This window comes from Rutidosis leptorrhynchoides, chromosome 3 (assembly GCF_046630445.1).
Source record: "Rutidosis leptorrhynchoides isolate AG116_Rl617_1_P2 chromosome 3, CSIRO_AGI_Rlap_v1, whole genome shotgun sequence".
In the NCBI taxonomy this organism is placed as follows: domain Eukaryota; kingdom Viridiplantae; phylum Streptophyta; class Magnoliopsida; order Asterales; family Asteraceae; genus Rutidosis; species Rutidosis leptorrhynchoides.
In genome coordinates this window covers 110,126,459-110,141,281 of record NC_092335.1, presented here as the reverse complement: position 1 = coordinate 110,141,281, position 14,823 = coordinate 110,126,459, and positions in this window count along the sequence as shown.

The window sequence follows — 14,823 nt, the reverse complement described above, 5'->3', positions numbered from 1 at the left end:
GATTTTGGTGAAAAATTGATGGATTTAAGAGTGTATGTGTGTATATGCTCGTATGTATGTGTGTGTGGTGGTGTAAAACAGAACAGCTCGCTGGAAGTTTTTATTCTGCCCAGTTTTTTGGCACCATGCGACCGCATGGTTTTTGTGAAGGAACCCCATGCGATCGCAGGGGGTCTGTTTCTTTCTATTTTTTTTTTTAAAAAAACCTTTTACTTTTAACACAAAATAATTAAATTAAATTTTTAAAATTTTGCTTTCCTTTTTATTTAGGACGAGGTCGTTTCGGATCGTTGTCCTAGTCCGTCCCTCGACAAAATTTTAAAATTTGTCACTTTTAAGCGTTGTTTTAAAAGCAAAGATTTTTGGGTTTTTTAAATATTTTTTGGCATACTTTAATTCAATAAGATTAAAAATAATGATAATAAAAGTTCTCGTCCCTCCCTTGGGTAGAGCAATTTCGGTTCAACGACCTAGTTTTCAACTCACGACGAATTTTAAAAACCAAATTTTTAACTTAGTGAAATAAAGTAAATTTTTATTTTTAAATTCACACCAAACTTAAACTTAAAATGCATAAAATTAAAAATTTATATTATTAAAATTAAAAATTTTCACCAAACTTATATTATATTTTTGTTTTTATACATAGAAACTTATATTAAAAATATTAATTTTTCAAATATTTACAAGCTTAAATATATTGATTTTAAAAAGGTTACAATAATAATTTAATATTTAAATATTAATTTTAAAAACAAGGTAAAAATTAAAAAGTAAAAATCTTTTTGGTCGTTTATCCCACTTTAATCAATCAAATATTATCAAAAATATACGCCCTTTTTCGGTAAAGTAATTTCGGTTCCATAAACTAGTTTTACTCCTGACGAATTTCTGAAATATTTTGGGTTGATTGATTAAAGATATTTATACCTTAAGAATAAACGGTAAATTTCGCAGTGATGTAATAAATTTTTGTATGATATCAATAATTTCGGTTACGCATACCTAATTTTATTGAATACCAATTTAATACTTTATAGCGAACGATTCAGCGTTTATTATCAAAAGGTTAAAAGCAATAAATAAAAAATAAAAACTGTACATACTTACCTGTGAGAAAGAATTCTCAGAGACCTGCTTTAGCCGACTCATAGGAGAGTCGTGTGATTTGGTTCTCCATAGCTATGTAAGCATAACCTCGAATCTTCAATATCTTTTCTTCTAAACATATAAACGGTCATTCTCTGCATAGAGTAACAAATTCGGTATTTGAATATATTTGATTATTTGAACATTTACCTTCGTGTGACCATTTTCCGCATTTGTAACATCTTTCAAGGTGTCGTGCTCTTCTTTTTGTGGCGAATTTTGATTTTCCTTTACCAAAATGTATCTTATGATGACCTTTTCTGAGTTCTTTTCTTACTCCGTCCATTTTGCCTCTTATGAATGATACCAGTTCACTCGGAAGTGTGTCATTATTACGTTTAGTAATCATATCGTGTAGCATTAGACCATGGTTCAGATCAAAGGAATTCTTCATCTCGTAAAACCTAAAAAAAATAAAAATTCAGAATGGGGGGAGAAGACTAGTTCTTTAGGGTCTGCTAGGGAAAGACCATTCGGATTTCATTCTCGAGAACTACACAAAAACAGAATATCTAACTCTAACAGAAATATATATTACCCTAAAAAGATTCGAACCTTCCCACACTTAGTTAGCTGTGGTGTCAAAATTGTGATTAACTTCATCTTCAACTTGCATTGGACTATCTATGTAATGTTTAACTCTGTGACCATTAACTTTAAATTCAATCTCATTTGAATTTATTAACTCTATTTTTCCATATGGGAAAACTCTTTTGACTATGAATGGTCCAGACCATCTTGATTTCAATTTTCCAGAAAATAGCTTGAATCGTGAATTGAAAAGAAGAACTCTGTCTCCTTCTTTAAATTCTTTTGAACTTCTGATTCTTTTATCATGCCATTTCTTCGTTCTTTCCTTATAGATTAACAAATTTTCATATGCTTCATGTCTTAATTCTTCTAATTCGTTTAGTTGACTTAACCGTAGACGTCCAGCTTCATGTAAATCAAGATTACATGTCTTCAAAGCCCAAAATGCTTTGTGTTCAATTTCTACTGGAAGATGACATGCTTTTCCATAAATGAGTCTAAAAGGTGTGGTTCCAATTGGAGTTTTGTAGGCTGTTCTAAAAGCCCAGAGTGCATCCTCCAATTTCATGGACCATTCCTTCGGATTTGATCCTACTGTTTTCTCTAGAATTCGTTTTAATGCTCGGTTGGTATTTTCAACTTGTCCACTTGTTTGTGGATGATAAGCGGTTGAGATTTTATGAGTTACTCCATATCTTTTGAGAACTTTCTCAAGTTGATTATTACAAAAATGAGTACCCCGATCACTTATTAAAGCTTTCGGTGTTCCAAACCTAGCAAAAAGGCGTTTTAAAAAGTTGACTACAACTCGTGCATTGTTAGTTGGGAGAGCTTGTGCTTCCGCCCATTTAGATACATAATCAATGGCAACGAGAATGTAGAGATTATTATGAGATTTTGGAAATGGACCCATAAAGTCAATACCCCAAATGTCAAATACTTCACATACTTGAATGACATTTTGTGGCATTTCATCACGTTGACTTATTTTTTCGGCCCTTTGACAAGCATTACAGGATTTGCAAAGAAGGTATGCATCTTTGAAAATTGTAGGCCAATAGAATCCAACATCGTAAACTTTTTTTGCTGTGAGCTGAGGCCCATAATGCCCTTTTGTTGGTCCTGTGTGACAATGGTTTAAGATTTGACTAGCTTCATCTCCGAATACACATCGGCGTATTATTCCATCGGGACAACTTTTAAACAAATTTGGATCTTCCTAGAAATAGTGTTTTATATCACTAAAGAATTTCTTTCATTTTTGGTAGGACAACCCTTTTTCAAGGAATCCACATACTAAGTAGTTTGCATAGTCTGCAAACCATGGAATTTCACTATAATCTATCTTCAATAGATATTCATCAGGAAAGTTATCTTGTATGGCCGATTCATTTAGAACTTCTAATTCAGGATTTTCAAGACGAGAAAGATGATCAGCTGCGAGATTTTCTGCTCCCTTTCTATCTCGGATTTCAATATCGAACTCTTGTAAGAGAAAGATCCAACGGATTAATCGTGGTTTAGCATCTTGTTTCGAAAATAGGTATCTAAGAGCAGAATGGTCGGTATAGACCACCGTTTTAGCTAGAACAAGATATGAACGAAATTTGTCAAAAGAAAAGACAATGGCAAGGAGTTCTTTTTCAGTAGTTGTGTAATTTGTTTGTGCTCCTTATAACGTCTTACTAGCATAATATATAGGTTGAAATAGTTTTTCAATCCTTTGTCCTAAAACGGCTCCCATTGCAAAATCACTTGCATCGCACATTAGTTTAAATGGTAGATTCCAATTTGGAGTTATCATGATCGGCGCGTTAGTGAGTTTCTCTTTAAGAATATTAAAAGATTTGATGCATTCATCTGAAAAGATGAATGGAGCATCCTTTTCTAGGAGTTTATTCATAGGAGTGTCAATTTTAGAAAAATCTTTTATGAAACGTCGGTAAAAACCGGCATGCCCTAGAAAACTCCTAACTCCTATAACATTGGTGGGATGTGGAAGTTTAGCAATTACATCTACTTTAGCTCTATCCACTTCAATTCCTTCTTTTGAAATTTTATGACCAAGAACGATGCCTTCTTTAACCATGAAATGGCATTTCTCCCAATTAAGTACTAGATTTGATTGTTCGCATCTAATAATAATTCGTTCAAGATTAACTGGACATGATTCAAATGTATCACCGAAGACTGAAAAGTCATCCATGAAAACTTCCATGCATTCTTCTATCATATCGTGAAAAATCGCCATCATGCACCTTTGAAAGGTTGCAGGGGCGTTGCAAAGTCCAAATGGCATGCGTTTGTAAGCAAAAGTGTCACACCCCCAAATAGGGCATGGGGTAATTGTGACTAATTATATCAAATCACAGTTGTATAAACGAGAACGACTCTACATGAGACGTTTTGTTGAGTTTTATAGCGGAAGATAAATATGTCTTTAATTGATATGATATGTAATGAAGACTCCAAGCATAGCAAGCAATCATCATCAAAGCAGTAGATATACAGCGGAAGCAATATTTAAGTACCTGAGAATAAACATGCTTAAAAAGGTCAACACGAGGTTGAGTGAGTTCATAGGTTTGTCATAAATAATGATTTCAGTAATAGTGTTAGACCACAAGATTTGTTTTCATAAGTAGATCACTCAGATCTAGTCAAGTTGATCTTCCGTAGGATTAAAAGTTATGCCAGTGCGTGATATTTAGACTAAACGTTGTTTGCCCCGTGACAAGTTGTTCTGTCCTTGTCGTTTAATTTCATTATCAAGTAATACAAAGACTTAGTCAAATGTATCGGGGACGTTACTCCCGATAGGCCTATCCCCAATAATTAAGAATGCTGCAGCAATTAAAAATATCACTGTAGGGACTTAGTCGGACATAGCCGGGTATAGCATAGTTTAACAGTTGATACTAATATTTAGACTAGACTTTCAAGTTTACCCCGTACAAGTTATCGTTTATACTTGTCGGTTGGGGACTTGCTGGTCATAGCCCAACATATCACAGTTTAATAGTTGGTACTGATATTTAGACTAGACGTTCAAGTTTGCCCCGTACAAGTTATCGTTTATACTTGTCAGTTGGGGACTTGCTGGTCATAGCCCAACATATCACAGTTTAATATTTGATACGTGTAAAACAGTTATAAAAGTTGCGCATGTATTCTCAGCCCAAAAATATATAAAAAGGGAGCAGATGAACTCACATTAAATAGCAGTTGAAGTATTCCACGCAAGAAGGAAAGTAAAGCAAGTAAGTGATCTGGATATCAACCTTGAGGTATAACGTTTGATTAGTTAATGTCTAATTTGACATAAAGTATGTTTATTAATATAGCAACTATATTGACAGTGACGGTTTTCGAGAAAAGTTCCTATTTCTCAAAAGTTTCTATTTTTGGAAGCCTACTATTTATGAAAAACTTCCACTTATAGTAAGCTTCTAGTTTAAGAATGTTCGGGTTATAATTCTTAACAAAGATGTTGTACAATCTCTCCCAAACTTCGTCGCTAACATGCAAGTCACTCGAATGATCTATTGTTACCGAGCGGCCCAGGATCTCTTGACCAGAATCTAAGTCTTGGCATTCGAGATCCACAAGCGTCCCATAATGGTAACAAGGATCACCCTAGGCCACAAGTAGAGGTGATGTTTGTAGTCTTTGTACGCTATCTTTAATTATAACCTTTACGTTAGGTGCTTATATACATATATATTCATTAATTTGATTTTAATTATAACTCCTATATATTAATTCATAAAAATACTTTTATATTTTTTAGTAACATATATTACTAATTATAACATGTTATTTATTTTAATTTTAATTGCATATAATTTATAACATTATTTACATGTTTCGGTAAAAAAATAATAAACCGAAGTAAATAGTAAAAAGTAAAAAGTAAAAAGTAAAAAGTAAAAAGTAAAAAGTAAAAAGTAAGAAAAGAATACTTACTAGTAGTAATTCTTCAAAGAGATAATGAGAGAAATTTTAGTGTGAGTTTGAATGAGAAATGAGAGGTATTTATACTTAAAAAAATTAGGTAAAAAGAATAAAATAATTAAAAGAAAAAGAAATATTTTAATTTTTAATGGAATTTTAAAATTCAAAAGTATTAAATGTTAGGTCATGGAATAATGCATTAAATAAAATAATAAAAGTAGTTTTCCATTATAATTTTTAATTAAAAAGTAATTTATTTATTTATTTTATTAAAAAATCATTTATTTTAAGGATTTTTTTTATATATATTTTTTTAAAAAATAAACAAATTGATTTACTACTTTTCCAAGAATATTTGTCAATATTTTTTTATTCATAATAACAATATTGATAATAAAGATATTAATTATTGATATCTTGTTTAAAAAGGATATTAATAATAATAATATTAATATATCAAATTAATGCGTAATTATTTACAAATAATTGTTCGTGAATCGTCGGAATTAGTCGAGGTTAAATGAAATTATATAAAGATTTTTTTTTAAATTTTGCCGAAAATTTACGGGTTGTCACAGTATCCCCCTGTTAATAGAAATTTCGTCCCGAAATTTAGTTGTTGCCATCAATCGGTGTTGTTTGTAAACAGGTGAGGATATTTTTGTTTTATTTGGTCTTTACGTTCCCAGGTATGCTCGGGGCCTTTCGTGAATTCCAACTAATAGGATATTGTTTTGTTTCTAGCGTTTAAATCTTACGATCCATAAATTCTACGAAGTGCATTTTATTATTAATGCGGAGGTTATCTAAAGGATTTAACAAGAGTGTCATTGATTAGGTTTTCCTCAGAAAGAGATGATGACGTTATACAAGCATTTCAATATACACGAAATGTGTGATGAATAATAGTGAGCTTATTTAAACCTTGAGCGTTTATGCCATAATATTAGGGTAGACAAAATAGAAAGGAGTTCATGAAAATCAAGGTCACGATATTTGATAGAGATAGTCATTGTTTACAACAGGAACATCTTAATGATGAATATGAGTTGGGAAATAGAGTTTTACCAATATTGGGTAATATGGAATGATATGATTCGATTACAAGAATAGTATAAACGAAGCTATCGTAAAAGATTGAAATGAGGAAATTAAATGTTCGCTTTAACTTTTGACTTAGTCACGACTGATTTCCGGAATTCAGGGGATTTAAAGAAATCTTCATAATCCTTATAAGATTTGATTCTCCGGTAATTACGGAAATTAGGATTTTTTTTTAATTAAATGTTGTGAATTGCCTCGATTGCTATGTCTGGAATTTTGATATAAATTAGCTTCTTCTGTTTCATTATCTTCACCACTTCTATACTTTCTTTCCTCAATTCATATTTCCAAAATATTTGTTAATATGCTCAATCCAGTTCTTGTTCTTGACCTTATATTGGTTATCGCCACAATCTTCCTTCTTTTCCAACTCCCACCAGAGGAGTCTGTTTACTTTTATTATGCTCTAGGATTTATTGTGTTTTTAGTTGTCCCGTGTCTTTATATTGCTATACGTATTGATATACACGGTTTGTAATTTCAGTGTTGTTATCGGGCTTTATATTTTTCCTTATATGTCGGAGCTTCATGCTTTCGTAAAGCAAGTAACGGTCCAGAATTCGTAGGTATGAAGTTTCGAATAATCATAATATACAAAGCAGAAGGAAAGGTAATAGCACGATTTGATTTGTTAAATTACTAGAGTATACGGAAAGATAGAACTATAAAGAAAAATATTTTCTTGATATGTTTTAGAGTTTAAATGTAAGAGTCGTGTAACATGGCAAATGATGATTATAAAGTCTATGAATCATCATCTTCCATTAAAAATTTAGCATGACTTACTGTAATATAATCACGTTGGCCTGACGTCATTATATTATACTAACTCATGCTTCAATTCCCAACACTTCTTCAAAATATTTATAATTTAAACTTGAATATAGAAACTAAAACAGTTTCCTTTATGATGTGATAAAGTTATCACAAAGAGATAATTAATTGCTGACAAGAATCGTTATAAAGATATCTTCAGAAATATAGAGGATATTTATAACGAAGGATACGATAATATCTTAGAATTTCTAAGATCCAATGACGAGGAAAATTCTTCTGTTTCTTCTTCATTTAATGCTACCATATCTGAATCATTGGTTATCAATCCGAGATGGTTTCAAGAAATTTTATTTTTAGATGATTAAACGCTGCTTGTAATCGTCAATGGATCTAATGGTTAACGAATAGGCGTTATTGATTTTAAAAGTGATAAATGATAATTTCGGTGGTTTGATGTGATAATTCATTGCAGAATACGAATGAATATAATTCATGAATGTAGTAATCTTTAGGAAGATAACACCTGCTAAAGCTTTACTTGAATTCTGTTATGTTAATTTCAGAATGTGTAATTGATTTTGTATGAAGATGATTGTGTATCATTGTGAAGGTAGTGCGTATAATTAATGATTTATGAATCGAAATTGAAGAATGTACAGTGTATTAATGTGAGATGTAAATATTTCTCGAGTATTACCTACCCGTTAAAATATTTTCACAATTAACAGTTTGTACAAAAGAATTTACAATCGTTATGAAGATATACGTTCATATATGTATTCTTCAGATATAATCATGGATTTAATGAGTTAATATATATTAAACTCATCTGATTTGCGGTTTGGAACGAGAGTAAATAATCTCCAAAACCTTAGAGATGTCATAATTGTCGCGAAATATTTCGCTAATGAAGTTATGAATCAATACATTCATCGTTACACTTGATTTATTATGAAATGAAGTTTATTGTGTTGAAGTAGTGATTAACAATTGTTGAGTCATTAATGAAGGGTGTACATCATAGCATATTAGTGATATGAATTAACCAAGTAGTACATACTAGTTGAGATTCACACGTAATTGCTTAGTACGACAAGATTTATTATTGTTCCAAATCATATATATAAGGTATACATATATAATTCTTCACGAAGAATGAGTCAATACATCTTAGCTCATTATTACTAATATTCCTTGGTATCTATGGGCGTATGATGTTGATGTTTGAGGTACTGAGTGTGATGTTGAGGCGTAGGATGCGAATGTTGTTGTTGATGAAGCTGATGCTGTTGGTGGTGATGTTGATGGTATTGGTGGTACTGGTTCTGCTGCTGGTGCTGCTGCTGGTGTTCGTAGGTTTCGCACCATATTCTCCAGAGCCACTACTCGAGCGCGAAGCTCGTTGACTTCTTCTACTATTCCGGGATGATTGGCGGTTGGAACAAGGGGGTGAATAAAATCTAAAATCTTCGATATTATATATTCGTGACGGGATACCCTGGAAAGAAGAGAGAAAATAGTGTTTCGGACTGGTTTGCCGGTAAGTGCTTCAGGTTCTTCGCCAAGAGGTGAATTCGATTGGTGGAAGGGATCACCTTCTTCTTGCCTCCATTGATTGAGTTGGCTACGAACCCATCCCCAATTCATCCAGAAAAGATGATGGCTGATTGGTTCGTTTGTTCCGGTTACGCTGCCGTTGGAGCTCGAGGAGTTTGAGAAATTCATATTATGTGTTTGGAACAGGGTTTGATATGAAATGGGTATTGAATACTGAATGATATATTCGTCTCCTTGAATACGTATTTATAGCAAAAAGATTTCCGTAATTTACGGAGAAAATTTAGGAAAAGTGGTAGACAAGGTCTATTGGGATAGATATGATAAGATATGATTTGTCTATATTCCAATAATGGCAATATGACGTGTCGAGATTATAAAATGATAAGTATGTAATCTAATAATCTTTCGATTAAAGACTTTCAATTCGTATACTGTGATAACCCAATGACATTTCTAGTTCACAAACCGATGCATAAAGGCATAAGGCATATAGATACGTGATATATAAGAGGGAGTTATATACGTTTGAGTACAAATAATAACAAATATAGGATTTCAAAAATCATGGATAATATTTCATGTAATACATATGTAATACACTAACCATGATAGATGACTTAGGAATGTCAAGAATTTCAGAAATCATTGTGTCGCATTTAGATGCGGTGGCGTAATTGGATAATACTTAGGGAAATTAGCAGAGTTCTTAGATTGGCTTGGCATTCTAAGATAAGTAAAGTTTCTAAAGTATAGTGTAGCATTTAACAGTTAAAGGCAACAAGTAAAGGCACTACGGTCAAGGAAAGTTGTAGTCCTACATTGCTAAGGTACCTAATTGTATAAGGCACACATAAAATGCAATCCTGGTTCTCTACAACAACCTGCTCTGATACCAATCTGTCACACCCCCAAATAGGGCCTGGGGTAATTGTGACTAATTAAATCAAATCACAGTTGTATAAACGAGAACGACTCTACATGAGACGTTTTGTTGAGTTTTGCAGCGGAAGATAAATATGTCTTTAATTGATATGATATGTAATGAAGACTCCAAGCATAGCAAGCAATCATCATCAAAGCAGTAGATATACAGCGGAAGCAATATTTAAGTACCTGAGAATAAACATGCTTAAAAAGGTCAACACGAGGTTGAGTGAGTTCATAGGTTTGTCATAAATAATGATTTCAGTAATAGTGTTAGACCACAAGATTTGTTTTCATAAGTAGATCACTCAGATCTAGTCAAGTTGATCTCCCGCAGGATTAAAAGTTATGCCAGTGCGTGATATTTAGACTAAACGTTGTTTGCCCCGTGACAAGTTGTTCTGTCCTTGTCTTTTAATTTCATTATCAAGTAATACAAAGACTTAGTCAAATGTATCGGGGACGTTACTCCCGATAGGCCTATCCCTAATAATTAAGAATGCCGCAGAAATTAAAAATATCAATGTAGGGACTTAGTCGGACATAGCCGGGTATAGCATAGTTTAACAGTTGATACTGATATTTAGACTAGACTTTCAATTTTACCCCGTACAAGTTATCGTTTATACTTGTCGGTTGGGGACTTGCTGGTCATAGCCCAACATATCACAGTTTAATAATTGGTACTGATATTTAGACTAGACGTTCAAGTTTGCCCCGTACAAGTTATCGTTTATACTTGTCGGTTGGGGACTTGCTGGTCATAGCCCAACATATCACAGTTTAATATTTGATACGTGTAAAACAGTTATAAAAGTTGCGCATGTATTCTCAGCCCAAAAATATATAAAAAGGGAGCAGATGAACTCACATTAAATAGCAGTTGAAGTATTCCACGCAAGAAGGAAAGTAAAGCAAGTAAGTGATCTGGATATCAACCTTGAGGTATAACGTTTGATTAGTTAATGTCTAATTTGACATAAAGTATGTTTATTAATATAGCAACTATATTGACAGTGACGGTTTTCGAGAAAAGTTCCTATTTCTCAAAAGTTTCTATTTTTAGAAACCTACTATTTATGAAAAACTTCCACTTATAGTAAGCTTCTAGTTTAAGAATGTTCGGGTTATAATTCTTAACAAAGATGTTGTACAATCTCTCCCAAACTTCGTCGCTAACATGCAAGTCACTCGAATGATCTATTGTTACCGAGCGGCCCAGGATCTCTTGACCAGAATCTAAGTCTTGGCATTCGAGATCCACAAGCGTCCCATAATGGTAACAAGGATCACCCTAGGCCACAAGTAGCGGTGATGTTTGTAGTCTTTGTACGCTATCTTTAATTATAACCCTCACGTTAGGTGCTTATATACATATATATTCATTAATTCGATTTTAATTATAACTCCTATATATTAATTCATAAAAATACTTTTATATTTTTTAGTAACATATATTACTAATTAAAACATGTTATTTATTTTAATTTTAATTGCATATAATTTATAACATTATTTACATGTTTCGGTAAAAAAATAATAAACCGAAGTAAATAGTAAAAAGTAAAAAGTAAAAAGTAAAAAGTAAAAAGTAAAAAGTAAAAAGTAAAAAGTAAGAAAAGAATACTTACTAGTAGTAATTCTTCAAAGAGAGAATGAGAGAAATTTTGGTGTGAGTTTGAATGAGAAATGAGGGGTATTTATACTTGAAAAAATTAGGTAAAAAGAATAAAATAATTAAAAGAAAAAGAAATATTTTAATTTTTAATGGGATTTTAAAATTCAAAAGTATTAAATGTTAGGTCATGGAATAATGCATAAAATAAAATAATAAAAATAGTTTTCCATTATAATTTTTAATTAAAAAGTAATTTATTTATTTATTTATTTATTTTATTAAAAAAATCATTTATTTTAAGGATTTTTTTTATATATATTTTTTTAAAAAATAAACAAATTGATTTACTACTTTTCCAAGAATATTTGTCAATATTTTTTTTTATTCATAATAACAATATTGATAATAAAGATATTAATTATTGATATCTTGTTTAAAAAGGATATTAATAATAATAATATTAATATATCAAATTAATGCGTAATTATTTACAAATAATTGTTCGTGAATCGACGAAATTAGTCGAGGTTAAATGAAATCATATAAAGATTTTTGTTTAAATTTTGCCGAAAATTTACAGGTTGTCACAAAAAGTACCATAAGGGCACGTGAATGTGGTTTTCTCTTGGTCCTCAGGTGCTATTGGAATTTGAAAATATCCGGAAAAACCATCCAGAAAACAATAGTAACTGTTTCCGGCTAATCTTTCCAACATTTGATCAATGAAAGGTAAGGGAAAGTGATCTTTTCTGGTGGCATCATTTAATTTTCTATAATCAATACAAACACGCCACCCTTCTTAGGTACGCATTGAACTGGGCTTACCCATGGACTATCAGAGATTGGATAAATTAAACCTGCATCAAGCAGTTTAATAATTTCTTCCTTAACAACATCTTGCATATTAGGATTTAGTCTTCTTTGGCGTTGCACATACATTTTATGACCTTCTTCCATAAGGATTTTATGTGTGCAATACGAAGAACTTATTCCTTTAATGTCATGAATCTTTCATGCAATAGCTGGTTTATGAGCTTTTAGCACAGAAATGAGTTGAGATTTTTCATTTTTAGTAAGAGAAGACGATATTATTACAGGTAATTCAGATTCACCATGTAAATAAGCATATTCTGAATGGTTTGGAAGTGGCTTTAACTCTAATGTCGGTGGTGTTTCTATCGATGATTTGTATCGATATCTATCTTCTTTTTTTAGCATTTGAATTTCTTCTGTTGTTGGTTCATATCCATTAGCCATAAGTGTAGCTAACATTTCAGTTTCATCAATTGGTTCAGTTCCTTCTCCTAAAGAACATTCTCATGTTCTTTGTAATTCTGGAAATTCTTCTAACAATTCTGCATGTGAATCTATAGTTTGAATATAATAACATGTATCATCTGCAGATTGTTGTTGTTGCATAGCTCTATCAACGGAAAAGGTAACACTCTCGTCCTCTATACCTAGGGTCAGTTTCTTACCAAACACGTCTATTATTGCTTTAGCCGTGTTTAAGAATGGTCTTCCTAATATGAGAGGAACTCGAGAATCTTCTTCCATGTCCAGAATAACAAAATCTACTGGAAATACTAAAGTACCAACTTTAACTAGCATGTTTTCCATTATCCCTCTAGGATATTTTACTAATCGATCGGCTAGTTGTATGCTTATTCGTGTTGGTTTCAATTCTCCGAGGTCTAGTTTAGCGTATAGTGAATATGGCATTAAATTTATACTAGCACCTAAGTCTGCCAATGCTTCTATTGAACTAAGACTACTCAGAAAATATGGAATTGTGAAACTTCCTGGATCAGAGAGTTTTTCTGGTATCTTATTCAACAGTACTGCAGAATAATTAGCATTCATAGTAACAGCCGAGAGTTCTTCCATTTTCTTTCTATTTGTGATTAGATCTTTCAAAAATTTAGCATATCTAGGCATTCCTGAAATTACATCAATGAAAGGAAGATTGACATCTATTTGTTTAAACATATCCAAGAATTTGGATTGCTCGGCTTCAAGTCTTTCTTTTCTCATTTTACTCGGGTAAGAAAGTGGTTGTTGGTATGGTTTAACATAAGGTTTAGCCTTAATTGTGTTATCTTCATTAACCTTTTCAACTACCGATTCTGTTTCCTTATCTTGCTCAGGTTATGGTTCTTGTGGAGTAGGAATAGAGTCATCAGAAATTATAGGTATTTCAGGTGGTTTAAGTGTAATACCACTTCTTGTGGTAATGGCTTTAGCTGTTTCATTCCGGGGGTTAGCATTTGTATCAGAAGGTAGACTTCTCGGTTTTCTTTCACCTATTAACCTTGCTAGGTTACTTACTTCTTGTTCCAAATTTTGAATAGAAGCTTGTTGATTTCTAAATGCTTGAGCATTTTGTTTATTCGTTTGTTTCTGAGATGTGAAAAACTGCGTTTGAGATTCAACTAGCTTTGACATCATATCTTCTAAATTTGGCTTTTTATCATCGGTTTGTGGTGGTTTGTTTTGAAAAATAGGTCTTTGCTGGTTGTAAGTATTATTGGATACTTGTTGGTTTTTAGGACCTTGTTGATTGTTGTATGAAACATTTCGATTATAATTCTGATTTTGATTGTAGATTGGTCTTGGCGGTTGATAATTATTCTGATAATTATTTACAGGCCTTTGGTTCATGTATGAAACATTCTCTCTTTGTTCCATTGTTTGTTCAATACTGAGACAATCTTTTGTCAAATGTGGTCCTCCGCACTGCTCACAACTAATTCGTATTGAGTGAATATCTTTAGTCATCTTTTCCATTCGTCTCTCGACAGCATCTATCTTTGCAGAAATGGAATCAAAGTCATAGCTAGAATCGGCTCTAGCTGCTTTAGATGATCTAACGATATCTTTTTCTTGATGCCACTCATGTGACTGGGAAGCAGTGTTATCAATAATTTTGTAAGCGTCAGTTGCGGTTTTCTTCATAATGGAACCACCAGCTGCTATATCGATGTCTTTTCTTGTAGTGATGTCGCACCCTTGGTAGAATATTTGTACTATTTGACAAGTGTCTAAACCATGTTGCGGACATCCTCTTAACAATTTTCCAAATCTTGTCCACACTTCATATAGAGTTTCGTTTAGCTTTTGTGTGAACGTAACAATTTCTCCTTGAAGTCTCACGGCTTTAGATGCCGGAAAGAATTGTTTAAGAAATTTTTCAACTAAAACATCCC